The sequence below is a fragment of the Athene cunicularia genome (genome assembly GCF_003259725.1).
Source record: "Athene cunicularia isolate RWA chromosome 17 unlocalized genomic scaffold, athCun1 chr17_part1, whole genome shotgun sequence".
In the NCBI taxonomy this organism is placed as follows: Eukaryota; Metazoa; Chordata; class Aves; order Strigiformes; family Strigidae; genus Athene; species Athene cunicularia.
In genome coordinates this window covers 9,375,205-9,389,709 of record NW_020799122.1, presented here as the reverse complement: position 1 = coordinate 9,389,709, position 14,505 = coordinate 9,375,205, and positions in this window count along the sequence as shown.

Here is a 14,505-nt window from a genome sequence, read left to right as displayed (position 1 = left end):
TTTAAACATATGCAGCTCATAACAGAGGGCCCAATAGAATAAAAAGAGTATTTCTCTCTAGTTCTCTTGCTATCATTGTCTGGCTGCCTGCTCAGGGGCTTCTTACTTTGATGTTTTTCAGTACTGTAGGACTGTGACACCTCCACTAAATAGGACATAGGCTTGCTTATACCTACTCATGCTTCTGACTGGTTAGAAATGTCTATTAATCCTCCTAAATGTGAGTATTGACACGAGTCATATTGCATTCATACATGCATGGGGCCCTGTAGTAGAAGAGTCAGTGCAGGAAGGGTTAATATCCCCCTTACAGCCCTGTCCTGAGCACCTGAGATCTGGGAGTGTGGATGGGGAGGTGGCACAAACAGGAAAGGTGCATTCTGGCCCCATGAAGCCTTTCTGTGTTGCCTCACCTAAAGGAGGAGCCATCAATGTTTTAATAGGGGCTCAGTGCCATTTCGGGGCAGTCTCTCAGTTGGGGCTGAGCATCCTCTACCTGCAGAGAACGGAGATGCTCCAGCTCACTTCTTCAGCTACCTTAAGAGATACTCTGAATGCAAAGGAAGTTATCTGACAGCTTGTTTCAGCAAACAAAATCATTGTTATTGCCAAATGCTTTCCTCCTGGCTTGCCTTGGGGTGGGCAGGCGGGGGGACACCCGGAGCTAATTAGAAACAGGTATTTGTCTGCAGGTAACGCTTCCAGACAGAAGCCCTTTTGCATCTCACAGAGTCCACGCAATCTGCAACATCTGAACAAGCCCCATGGGGAAAGAGATTAATTTTTCACACCTGTTTCTCCAAATTTAATAATAATAAAAAATTCCATGGAAGCTCAAGAAGGCAACATTCCAGTAACATTTCGCTTTTACTGACTGAAATTTCCCGTAAGATGGGCCTCTGGGTATAGAATGGAAAATCTTTCCTCACTCACTTCCACCTCAGTACTGGGTGGACGTATAGAGTCTGGTTGCTTTTTTATTCTTGCCAGGGCTGCTGCAGTAGCTCTGTGCTTGTTAGTCCCGGGTGCCATGAAGTCAGAGCCGCGAGTCTCCCCGTCGCAGTAGGCGGTGGGGGTTGGTTTGGTTTTGGGCTTTTTTTTGGGGGGGAGGGCTGGGGTGGGGAACAGTGGCATAGGAGGAGAGAGGAAAATTAATCTTTAACTTTCAGGTCTGTTTTATAGGATAAAACATGAAATCACTCTTCTGTTTGACGGTTTAGAATGCAAGACATCCAAACAGCTCTGAAGACAACAAAACCACAAAATACTACCAAATACACTGATTTCAAGAGGCTATGGGACAGCCCAGTAGGAAAATAGTGGGATCCTACTCAGGAACAAGGATGCTCATAAGGATAAAACTTACTACCTAGGCCTTTCTGATCATGTTTCTTTCTGAATATATCTTCTCTCAGCTGGCCTTTCCCAGGCTCCATTGACTCACACATCATTTTCAGGATTTTTTCCTTTTTGCTGCTTCACAAGCACAGCACTACTGGGAAGATTTGGGCCATCCTACACATTTAGGAAAGGATGGGAGAATTCCTGACCCTGAAATTCTGAATCACTATTTTAAAATCATTTTTGGAGACCATAGGAAGTAAAGTTTTTTTGCTCACCGAACTACTTAAATTTTCTTTGCTGTGGCTTTCATACATAACATTGACCCCATGTGTATATTCTCCTGTGTCTAATAATATCACTGAGTTCATGCCAAGCCCCCTTCCTCAGCAGAAGGCACAAATTTTAGTTATTTCTAAATAGATGCTGATGAAAAAAAAAAAAAAAAAGAAATCAAACAATGCTCCTCACCCCCCCCAAAAAAATTCCCAAAACCTCACAGAAGTTTTTACAAATTATTTTTCCAGCAAACACATGTTGCTTCTCCAACCAATTATGGAAGTGTTCAAAAAACAGAGATCAAAAGCTTCAGTAAAATCAGTGATGAGTCTGTATCAGCCATTTATGAACACTAATTTCCAGTTTCTGTGTTAATTTTTTTACATGCTGTGTTTCACAGCAGTCATTCCCTAAGAGAAGAAATGAGACTCTATCAGATAGAGGGACATAAATGTTGACTAATCCCTGGTAAAAGCATCAGATCCTCTTTGACTGCTGATTTCATAAAAGTAAATCTTATTCTGGACATCTCAGTCTCACAGGCAATAGGGTTACTGTATATAGCCACTAAAAAGTTTCCAAATTTTGTGTAATTCTCAGAATATTCTCATGATGGTCCTGATACCAGCTTACATCAGCTCTATAGTCCTGTGAAATTCAATTAAAACGTGTACTCAAGGCCAAAACATGAATGTGAGATGTAAGACAATTTTTCCAATAAAATCTGTTAGGCACTCAGAAGAAGATGGTTCCCCATTAAATGAACCCTTCACTGTCTTTTACTTCAGTAGTTATTTTACAGACATTTGCTAAACATTTTATTTTATTGTCCACACCTGCAAGTCTAAAGATAGTTAAATACTGTGTGTAAACTGTGGAAAGCAACTTGCAGGATTTGTTTTTGGAGCATTTGCAAATACTAGCTTTTCTGCCAACAGTTGTTAAATCAAAATTTAAACTAAATTTTTCTCCAATAATTCTCCACCCACTTACCTGACTTCAAAAAAATATGCCATATGAGATGAGTTTCAGGTAAAAAATATGTCATATGAGTTCAGGCCTGTTCTTGTTTTATCTTTTTGGAATCACCCATCCTTAATCATACTCAGTTGCAAACATTGAATGATACACTGAGTCACAAGCAAATGATAACATGAAAGAACAGGGAGAAAGTATTTTAATCAGAAAGACAGCTTTAGGTTGTGATCTCTAACAAGCAGGACTGAAACTGAATTCTGTGCCCTGTGGTATCCTCTTTCATTAGATAAATGTTGATAGCATTTGATTTTTTTACATGAAAGGAACAGGGAGAAACTAAATGAACACTGAACATTTTCATGCACTTACAAGCTCGTATTAGAGATGAAATTCAAAGACACAGAGAAGATTATAACATATAGACAAATCTAGGAATATCTTGATATTTACAAAGCATAAAAGTGACCAACTAATATATATATATATTTAGTATTAGTGAATTGCAAAAAATATGCTCATTATTACCTTGGGACAAAATTTCTACAACATAGGTAATTAGACTTACAGTTCCAATTTAATACCTGTGCTGGTTCACCCAGTCCTACTACTTTGTAGAAACATATTTGAGAGAGTAAAAGCTGCCCTGAAAGTGAAGACATGAACATAGGGGGAAGTAACACTAGCGCAGCCTGGGAAGTCTTCTGCTACACACATAGAGCAGCCAACTTCAGTAACATGCGGGTGGGAATGCAGTGAGCCACTGGAATATAACTGACAAAACATAAATGGTCAGGTGATACTGCTTTGGGGCAAGGATACAGGTATTTGATTTGAACAAGTTTAGGAGCCAGAAATATTCAGTGCCCATGGCTCGAAGGAAGCATATTTCTCAAAGAAAACTGATGTTAGAGTAGGATGGTGCTCAAAAGCAGCACCCAAGAGCACAGCATGGAGACAGCCAAGCCAGACAGCTTGAGAAACGGTACCGAGTTAGTCACAATGAAATGCATCCTGCTGAAGACAGCTTATTTTACTTAATGTTAAGAGGAACATGAAAAATCAAGATTTAAAGAGACACTCTAATATCCCAGGGTTGATCCTTAAGGGGACATGACTTTAAAGATGCTCCATCCTTTCAGCTGATACTTTTAGTTTAAGTAATTTCCAGAGACATTTTAATACTTCTGCAATGAATATACTTTCCCTACATTTTCTGTCTTTTGAGACCACATTCACAATATTTCACTGGTACAGAACCAAGTCCACAGTACTGCCTTTACATCTGCATTACCCTGATTCCTTTATGACTGTAGCCAAGTACAGGTCAGTTAATTCTAGTTTACATTGAGTACTATTCTCTCAATCTTGCTAAAACTTTGTCTCTTGGGCTACCATCTTATCTGCTGCTTTTCAATTTATTTCCCACTAATTTGCAGCAAATCATTGTCCCAGTGCATTCACTGCTACTTACTTGACAATCATTTTCAAACAGACTTTTGATTGTTTGTGATAACATTTGTTATTTAGAATCATTCAACAATCATTCTTCAATATACAAGAAGAAATTTCAACTTATTTCCCCAGAAAATATATGAATATCGCTTTAAATATCTATTTGCAGCAATTCATGTTGCCTCTACACTAATTTTCTCCCTTCCCTGATGGGATTACTCTCATACAGAATAAGGGCTTTCAAGCACTGCAAACTTCTGGCTACTTGCCCAGTGCTTATATTTAGGTGAGAACACTGATTTGTTACAGTTATACATAGACCATCCTTTCCCAAATGTTATCAACACTGGTATGACCGTGTTCAACCATGCTGAGGACAACATTGCTTTGAGGCTGGAATGATCCTGACAATTGCAGAAAAGGTGTCCACTGTTTTGGCATCAGAGAATGCAGAAGCTCATTCTTAACCCAGGGGAAGTCTGACCTAAATAGACAAATGCAGAAACTGAAAGTACAAGTTTCCAATTGCTGCACAGATCAGCACTACTAAGAACTTCAGTAGAATCAACTGCACATGTAGACAGTAAAGTTGAGGCCCCATAATGTCTATTAAAATATTAAATATCACACCAAACACTAAATTACAAAACCATACTTGTCAATTTTAGAATTTCTGAGAGAAGATCTCCAAAAAGGAAAATTCCTCTATTATTTGAATTTATTATTATTATTATTATTATTATTATTATTATTATTATTATTATTATTATCAGGACATTTCCCAAGGGTTGCATCCATTCCCTAAATGAAGAAATAGGAAGCAGCTGTTTGAGAGCTGACCCAGTGGGCTTGTGTACTGCCTCTACACAGGAAGACAGGTGTGACAGACATCCATTCAGCCTTTCTTTAACTGTTCTTTTAAGAGCTAAGTATGTCTTGGCAGTATTTGCATGAGCTGGAAAGACCACAAGCTTAATCACAAAAAAGAGGTAATTGAGCAAATGTTGGTGTTTAATAAAGTTATTTCAAACTGTTTTAACAGTTAAGGGATACATGAGAGTGGAGCCAGATTACTTACAGATTACAAAGCTTCACAAAAAAATGGTAAATAGACAATAATAACTATGCCAGTACATAAATATTTTCCATCCAAACTGTTGGTGTCAGACTGTGACACAGAGTGACTTCTAATGTTCATAAATATCTTTAGCTTTTATTATTTGCAGTAGAATTTATTAGAAGTTTATGAGACAAAATATGACTTTCACTGTGTATCAAGGTAGAGTGACAACAAGACTACACCAAATTGCTAAGGAATGAGAAAGTGAAGCTCACTATGTGGGATGGCATAAAGCTTTTATCAGCATGTTAGCATTACTCAGAAGTGGTTAATCCATAGATGACACAGGGAAAGTAACTCAGCTGCTTTAAAGGTTTTATACCATGTCACAGCAATTTGTATCCTCTAAGTGCTTGAGTTCATAGAAATATTTAAGCACAGGCTTCTATCCATCCCTAAATACTTATGTGCAGTTCATTGTAATCATGTTTTCAAGATTACTGACGTCCAAATTACAGCTAATCATGTTAAACACATCCTTAAATGTCTTGCAGAAACAGCTTCCCTACTGAAGCTTAAGTAATGAAACTAAGAAAGCAAAGGTCCGTAGTGTTTATCCATTCTATAGGAAACATATTCAAATCCAACAGTAGCCATTGACAGTATATGCCATCTCTGTACACAGTGAGGAGGATTCCTAATGCTAGTAAAGAGTGAAGGGTGAATAAATACACAGCACCAACAGATGTGAGCACACATAAAGAACCCTTTTGTTAGAAAAGATGATGCAATTTCACCCAATTATCATCACAAGGTGGTTGGCCTGGGAGGAAGGTAGCCTACAGGATTGCTCTACCTATGTACTCCCTTAGATAGAGATGGAGGCATCTAATGCACATGGTAGTTGAAGAATGTAGCTCTCCACAGAGACTGATAACAATGCTCCTGTGGTCTCTATCTTGGTATATCAAGTATGGTTTGTTTAATAAAAATCTGTCTTAATTTTGGGTAGGAATTTGATAGCACTTGCTACCCAAACATCCTCATTTATGCCACATTAACACCTCCCATACACTTCCTCCACATCCCAGCAAAAAAGCTGTGGACCGTCCCTAATCTTTGATGCTGTCCTGGACTAAGTGAGGGCTCTGAAGGGCCCTGCAGTAAAAGGTACCTGAAAGAAGCGCTTCCCCAAGTGAGATGCTGCTCCCAGAAAATATGTTCAGTCATTAAGAGACATGCCAGCTGGTTGCCAGAAATGGACCACTCACTTAGCATAAGCATGAGACTGCTCCACAGGAATGTACACCTGTCACATAGACACAGCTTCCTTTGCTGCTACTGAATATAAAATCTAGTTTCTTAGGAAAAAGGAGAATGAAGATTTAACTCTGGTAGCTAATTACTACCTTAAATGATTCTAAATAGTGAGAGACATGCTGTGCTGTAACTAAAAGACAGAGAAATGGTTTCACGAGTTTAAGCATATTTAGTCCCAACTGCACATTTCACCCCAAAACGTCAAAGCACTTAAACAGAAAAAAAAAGCAACCTTGAAGGTAATACAGTCTTTCCCTAGGGCACAATAAGCTATACCAAAACAGTTTATTAAAACAAGTTTGGCAAAGACTACAGCACTTCTTTTTTTAGGGGGATCTAAACCAAAACTAAACATGATCTCATTCTGCTACTGACAATTCAAAGACAAGGTTCAAGACTTTCTAATACCCAGCCACTCATGCTTCAGTCAATGCTGTCAATTAGTCTAAAAGCTGTCCCTGGCCTGGGTAGCTATTTACCAGGTAACCCATAACAAATGTACACATGCAACTCCTTCCAGCATAACAACAGAGAAGCTTTACGAGGATTGGGATCACTGTGCAGTGATTAGTTTTTGCTAATTGGAGAGACAAGACCCCCTGACTGTCAAGGTAACCATGTCCAACCTTTAAAGTAGAAAGCTGGTTGCAATGGCTGTCTTAATCCTAAAGCAAAACCCTGACACAGGAAGACACTGTAGAAAAATGTGGCAGAAGGATCTTCAGTTATATGCTTTCTGGAAATTAAATAAAAGCTGCTGTTTAGCCACATTTATAAATATCATATCATCACTGGCATCCCCGTGAGTGAAGGTAAGCAAGCATATAGACAAATTAGTATTCACAGTAGGCATTCCAATCAATGTTCTATCACCCATAAAAGACCCACTGGAGGATAAGCAGACACACTGTGCCCATCTTGCACAGTTTGACTGGCTTTTACAAAGACAGTCCTGATCCGCTGACATAAAAGAGAGGGGAAAAATATTTCTACTCAAAACATCCTGATCAGCAAGCAAGAGATGTGTTTGTCTGTCCTTTGAGTCAAGGAGAAAAAAGAAGGCCCCAAACCTTGGAGAAGATACAAAATATCCCCAAACAACTAAATCTACCTGTTCATGATGGTCATAGACACATTTCAAGTCTTCAAGCATATCCTAAAATCGTTTTAAACTAATAAATCATGGTCACAGATTAGCCAATGGGGGTATTTAACCTCTCCATCCAGCTTTTGGGAATGAGCAGCAGATAAAATCATTAGTGAAAGTCAGGAACCTGGCTGATGAAGAACCAATCATTTGCTTTGTAATTCTTGGCCTCTGCAATCAGCTGAAGAGGTGAAGTGTTCACTGAAATAGGAGAGATAAGCCAGACAGCAGAGCTGTTTGACCTGCACGGCATTTGTACGTGTGAAAAGACCAGGGAAGTGTTTCAGTGTGAGAGCTGAAACTAATCTGTTTATTTTCAAGGGAAAACTAACTTTGGTTGTTGAACCTCAGGTTCAAGAGCAATATCCCAGGAGCAGAGAGGATGGGGGCTGGTAGGTACAATAGACATATCCTTGCAATACAATTCTGGCTTCCTCGAGTACTATCAAAGAGGTTTTTACAGCTCCATTTGCCTAATTATTGCCTCACTTCTTGACAATGTTACAAGAAACACGGTCAAGGAAAAGCAGACTTGTGAGAATTTCTACTTGACTCCCTGGCTCCAATCTTGCTGGTTTGCAGTGAAAAGTACTAATTAGTGTCTCCCTCGCCTCTGTTTTTTCTCGGAATTGCCCCCTGACCAGCTGGGATATCATATCCAAGTTGTCAAAGCCTGGCAAGCACCAGCTCCATGATTAATCCCACATCACTCACAAGACTCTGCAGAAATGTCCTGCCTGATCTTGCTGTTCATCTCCAGTTTGCACCCCGGCGTGAAGAGACAGGAGCACAGTCCCACCAGCCCAATGCCTGGTGGTGCCTACTTTATCCAAGGTATCTATGGACCAGCAAAGCACCTGGGAAAGGGAGGGGTGATGCTGGCTCTTCAGAGAGCTCTGATCCCATTTATAGGGCAGCAAGGGGGGACACAAGCTCTTTCTGCTCTCTCCTTGTGCATCACTCAACACACTGCACCGTGTCGCTGGTGAGGTCACATCATAAAAGCAGACCAAAGGAGCAGAGGGAGGCTTTTTTTCCTTGCCTTTTTCCCAGCATTTCCGGTAGGAGCCCATACACCTCTCCTCATATCCTGCGTTTGGCTGCTTCTGGGACCAAAGGGAAACCTCAAAGCAGATGGGATTTAGCTTACTTACATTCTCTATAGCTAACTCAGATTTTATTAAACACAGCTGTAATCCCAGACTTCTTCAAATGGGTTAGCTCACTTCTTATGTTGCTTCTGTATCTTTAGAAATCCAGGCTTAGTAATAATTGCGATTAAAATTTTATTTTAAAAAAGTTAATTTCTCAAAAGCAACTAAGTCATGAATTTAACAAAAAAATGCAAGTCTGTAATTGAGCTCTGACTAACCTTTTCTTATTTCCCATTTCTTCAGATCTTTAATAGGGCAGTGTAGTCCACTCCAGACTGAGACTAGAGTCCATCAGATAACACAGCAGAAGCAAAATATATGCCAGAGTAAGACAGAAAAATGCATAACTGACTACTCCTTATACCAACTCCCTTTCCTGCATTCCCAGGAGCACCCTGTTATTTCCTGATGAGTTTGGGGCTCTCAACATCAACAATAGAAGAGCAAATTCAGTTTAAACCTTATCTCTTAGTCTCAACCATCTTTTTCAGCTCAAATTTAAGATTATCTGCCTTTCAGAGCAAACCTTCCACAACAGAATAATCCAAATCATTCCACACTAAAATAAGGTTGCTTGCAACCTATTTATATGACAACAGAACAATAGAATTAATGTATGCTGCTTTTATTCTAAATACATTTCTTTTATTCCCATACTTTCAGAGTGTAAGTTGTATTAAAATATTGTGCAAATACTCCTCCAAAGCTTCACTTACAAAACTGAAGTTAATTGGATATACAAGTTCAATTCACAAAAGAACAGACATTTCTTTTCTTTTTTTGGTACTATCAGTATCGATAATTTAATAATACATATATTTTCAAAACAATTAAGACAGATCAGAAAGTCTTGTTTCTGTGTAGAGGGATAAATTAATCTTTTTGATTACCCCAAATAAATGGCAGTCGCTATCTATAATAAGGAATGAACAGAAGCACACAATTAAAATGAGGATCTAAGAAAAAAAAAAAATTCTTACTGTAGATCTCTGCTTTAATCTGTCATCTCCAGAACAGTCTGCATTTTGTTAGAGTGCAGTTAGGTTTCTCTCATCTAGAGAAATTTTTAGGGCTAACATTTGCATTATGAGAGTTTTTTTCTACTGCATTTATTCTGGCACAGGCAGTGCCTCCCACAAGGCTGAATTCTAAAACTGATGCCTGGAGAACAGAGGACTCAGAACCTCATACCTCAGATAGGTATCAAATTCCAAATATTTTATTTCTTCTTTAAAAGCTTTTTACAGACACCATTATGCAATGAGGATTAGAAGTACTCATGTAACAGCCAGTGCTTTAGTATCCCAAAACGATCATGTCCAAGATTGCTCATTACAGTTAGGAAGTGATTCCATCTTGTAAAGCCAACAAAAGATACTCCGCGTCATGAATTCCAGTCAATTATAGCCAAATTCATCCCATGTCCTCCTAGTGTAGTTTTCCACAACCTTAACATGGTAACTGCTACACAGTAAAGTTGGGACCTCACTACCTGTTGCTGAATAAAAAGAAAAGATAAAAAACGAGTAGTGTGGTGGGAAACTCTGAATTCAACACATCAAGCATCTTGGATTTCAACTTGGCATTTGGCCAAGGTGCAAAAGCACTTGCGGACTTTACACATACTTCTCTGATAGTATTATGAGTCCTCTTTTTCTTTTCTTTATTTCTTCTGTCTACATTGCTGGTGTCTGTTCCCAATTTGCTGTGTAATGAAGTGACACAGGGCTTAGGAACGTCCCCTGGAACAAACTACCAACCCCCACCGCCTACTGCGACGGGGAGACTCGCGGCTCTGACTTCATGGCACCCGGGACTAACAAGCACAGAGCTACTGCAGCAGCCCTGGCAAGAATAAAAAAGCAACCAGACTCTATACGTCCACCCAGTACTGAGGTGGAAGTGAGTGAGGAAAGATTTTCCATTCTATACCCAGAGGCCCATCTTACGGGAAATTTCAGTCAGTAAAAGCGAAATGTTACTGGAATGTTGCCTTCTTGAGCTTCCATGGAATTTTTTATTATTATTAAATTTGGAGAAACAGGTGTGAAAAATTAATCTCTTTCCCCATGGGGCTTGTTCAGATGTTGCAGATTGCGTGGACTCTGTGAGATGCAAAAGGGCTTCTGTCTGGAAGCGTTACCTGCAGACAAATACCTGTTTCTAATTAGCTCCGGGTGTCCCCCCGCCTGCCCACCCCAAGGCAAGCCAGGAGGAAAGCATTTGGCAATAACAATGATTTTGTTTGCTGAAACAAGCTGTCAGATAACTTCCTTTGCATTCAGAGTATCTCTTAAGGTAGCTGAAGAAGTGAGCTGGAGCATCTCCGTTCTCTGCAGGTAGAGGATGCTCAGCCCCAACTGAGAGACTGCCCCGAAATGGCACTGAGCCCCTATTAAAACATTGATGGCTCCTCCTTTAGGTGAGGCAACACAGAAAGGCTTCATGGGGCCAGAATGCACCTTTCCTGTTTGTGCCACCTCCCCATCCACACTCCCAGATCTCAGGTGCTCAGGACAGGGCTGTAAGGGGGATATTAACCCTTCCTGCACTGACTCTTCTACTACAGGGCCCCATGCATGTATGAATGCAATATGACTCGTGTCAATACTCACATTTAGGAGGATTAATAGACATTTCTAACCAGTCAGAAGCATGAGTAGGTATAAGCAAGCCTATGTCCTATTTAGTGGAGGTGTCACAGTCCTACAGTACTGAAAAACATCAAAGTAAGAAGCCCCTGAGCAGGCAGCCAGACAATGATAGCAAGAGAACTAGAGAGAAATACTCTTTTTATTCTATTGGGCCCTCTGTTATGAGCTGCATATGTTTAAAGACACATTACAATTCAGGAAGGAGGGTACGATAGATTTTACTCCTTTCAACAGCTGGCTCAGACAGCAGAGACATGGATTCAGGGGGTCTCAGATCCAGCAAAAAAACCCAAGTACAGAGAGAATAACAAGCAATGCCTCAGTAAAACAATTTGCATCTTCAGGCTAAGGGACATTTGAGGAAGTTATTAAAATATAATCTTGGAAGTGACTCTTGGCACCTGTGCCTGTTCCAACACTGTGGTAAAGATGAATAAATTAACTCTCAGTAAAAGAGGAAAAAATTATTTTATATTTTTTACATCTACTGACAGACAAAAGCAAACATCCCAGTAATGAGGGCAAGGAACATACAAAATGTTCTGAGTTTTCTAACTTACCTCGTTTCCTTTCCAGAAGCTGACTGCGAAGGACACACTTGGTATGAGAGCTGTACTGAGGGGAACAACAGCCCCCTTTCAGGTTTTCTGTTCTGAAAGCAGTCCAGGGAATTAATACTTCTTGTACTGTGTATAAAAAACAAACCAAACCAACCAAAATTCTTTTGCATAAAAGACTCAGATGATGAAAAGCTTGCAGAGGTCTGGGAGTCCCTGTGCACAGCATTTCCTAGGGTCACATCCAGGCCCCCTGCACTGTGGCCGCTTTACAGCCTGGTACACGGCGGGCGTTACGCTGCCGCGCTCTCTCCTCCCACTGCCAGCGAAAAACTGCCCTGGCCTGTGCCCACGGGCTGGCCAGAGGGTTCAGAACAGGATGGTGGTGGTTCAGGCATACACACACACTTCTGCATGTGCTTATTTTGTCCAGAGACATCTGCTCTTCCCTTTCGCTTTTTGTTTCTAGTCCTTATGTTTCCTTTAAGCTCAATGAACTTTGCCAAGGCGAGAATGTATGAGATGCACTTATTACGAAGGGAATTTTCTCTCCATGTTCTGGACTATCTGATAGTCAGAACTTTTCTCAAGGCAGCACTGGAAGTGAGGTATTTGTTCCATAATTAACCATTTCAGGGACAAGTTACAGGACTGCCTGGACTGCTATCTAGACCTGGTTTGTCAATTCCAATATTCCTACAGTCTAATGGAGTTGCTCATGTATCACATATTTTTACTTAATTTTATTTTTTTAACCATGAAATTAAATCTCTTACCGCATTAAAGAAGAATCTGATGAAATGCAAATCTATTTCAGAGTGAGTTGATACATTTACCACAATAACATAGAACCTCCTGACCTCCAGGCTGCTGTGGATTTAATGTGGGAGACTACAAAAAGGTCAATGTTTTAACTAGGCAGGAAGAGGTTGAGAGAAGGGGACTACTCAAGAGAAAATTCTGCTCTTAAAGTGGTGTAAACCCAAAATAGCTTCCTTAAAAATAATGACATTACTTCAGGTTTTGATTGATGTAAATGATCTTGCCTCCTAAATGGCAGGTCAAAAGTTTGATGTTCTAGACCATAGGAGAGGAAGCAGTTAATGTTTCGCCGCACTGTAAAAAGCCAACTGTGTCAATAGACTATATTCCACCTGGAGAAAGAAAGTCTCTAAATGTGGTCAAATTTGACATCAGAAATGCATAGGTGCAGTCTCCTATATAGTATCAGGAAACACAAGGCGAGACATAATACGTCAATGGAATATTTTTTTACCTCGAGAATATGAATAATGTGATCATTGAAAAAGTGGCTAAGGGACCCTCACAACTCAGGGTGTGCAAATCACAAATTCCTTTGCAGGTTAATAGGTCTATCTGGAGAAAACATCAGCAATCTGGATGCTTCCACAAAGCTTTCTCCAAATGCCCCCATGTCAATTTGGCTTGGAAACTGGGCTGAGCACAGCATGAGACCCAGCTCTCCTCAGAGAACTATGGGACTTGCTAGGCATAATTTGCACCATTTCCTTTGCTTGCTAAGTACAAGCTTCAGAAGAGTTTTTAAGACTTAATAAAAACTACTATAACTTATTTAGTTTTCCAAGTTCACCGATGAAAGTTCCTGATTACAGACCCATCTTGAAGTCAGTTATAACGGTGCAAAATCAACAGTTTCCATTCTCCAGACAAGGTGGTCAAAGGACACGAAATGCCACCATCTATGCCATGCAAGTCTGAGACAATGTACATCACCAAATTGGAAAAGCACTTGGCTAGTGCCAGACTCTCCCGTCCCAAATAACTATGAAGTGTCATATCTTGACTTAATGAGATAACCCTCTGTCCTGGTTCCAGCTGGGATAGAGCTAATTTTCCTTCTTAGTAGCTAGAGTAATGCTGCATTTTGGATTCAGGATGGGATTTGGTATGAGAAGAATATTGATAATACACATGGTTTTAGTTCTTGCTAAGAAATGAAGGACTTTTCAGCTTGCTGCGTCATGCCAGTGCACAGGTACACAAGAAGCTGGGAGGGAGCATGGCCAGAGCAATGGACCCAAACTGGCCAATGGAACATTCCATATGATATAATGCTATGCTCAGTAGGTTGAAGGTTGGCCGGGAAGCTGTCTCTCTCCTTCGGGACTGCGGTTTTGGGATTTTCCCTCCTCTGGGTTCACTAGCTGAGACTGCACTGGGCATTGGTTGGTGAGTGGTGAGCAATTGCAAAGTGCATCACTCGTATATTCTATTATTGCTATTATTGTTGTTATTTTTTCAATTTTATTTCACTTCAATTGTTAAATTGTTTTTATCTCAACAAGTGACTTAATCTCCCCAATTCTCTCCCCAGTCCCCTGGGGCGGGAGGAGGGAGAGTGAGAGGCTGTGTGGCATTTGGCTGTCAGCCAAGTTTAAACCACGACATCCCCTCCCCAGATCCTGACAGGTATTAGCCAGAGAGACAACTACAGAAAAAACATTTTCTGGAAGCAAAGGCTTACAGTCACAATGACAACATTAAGGAGGGAGGTCTTAGGTATCAACTCACTGTTTCTCTT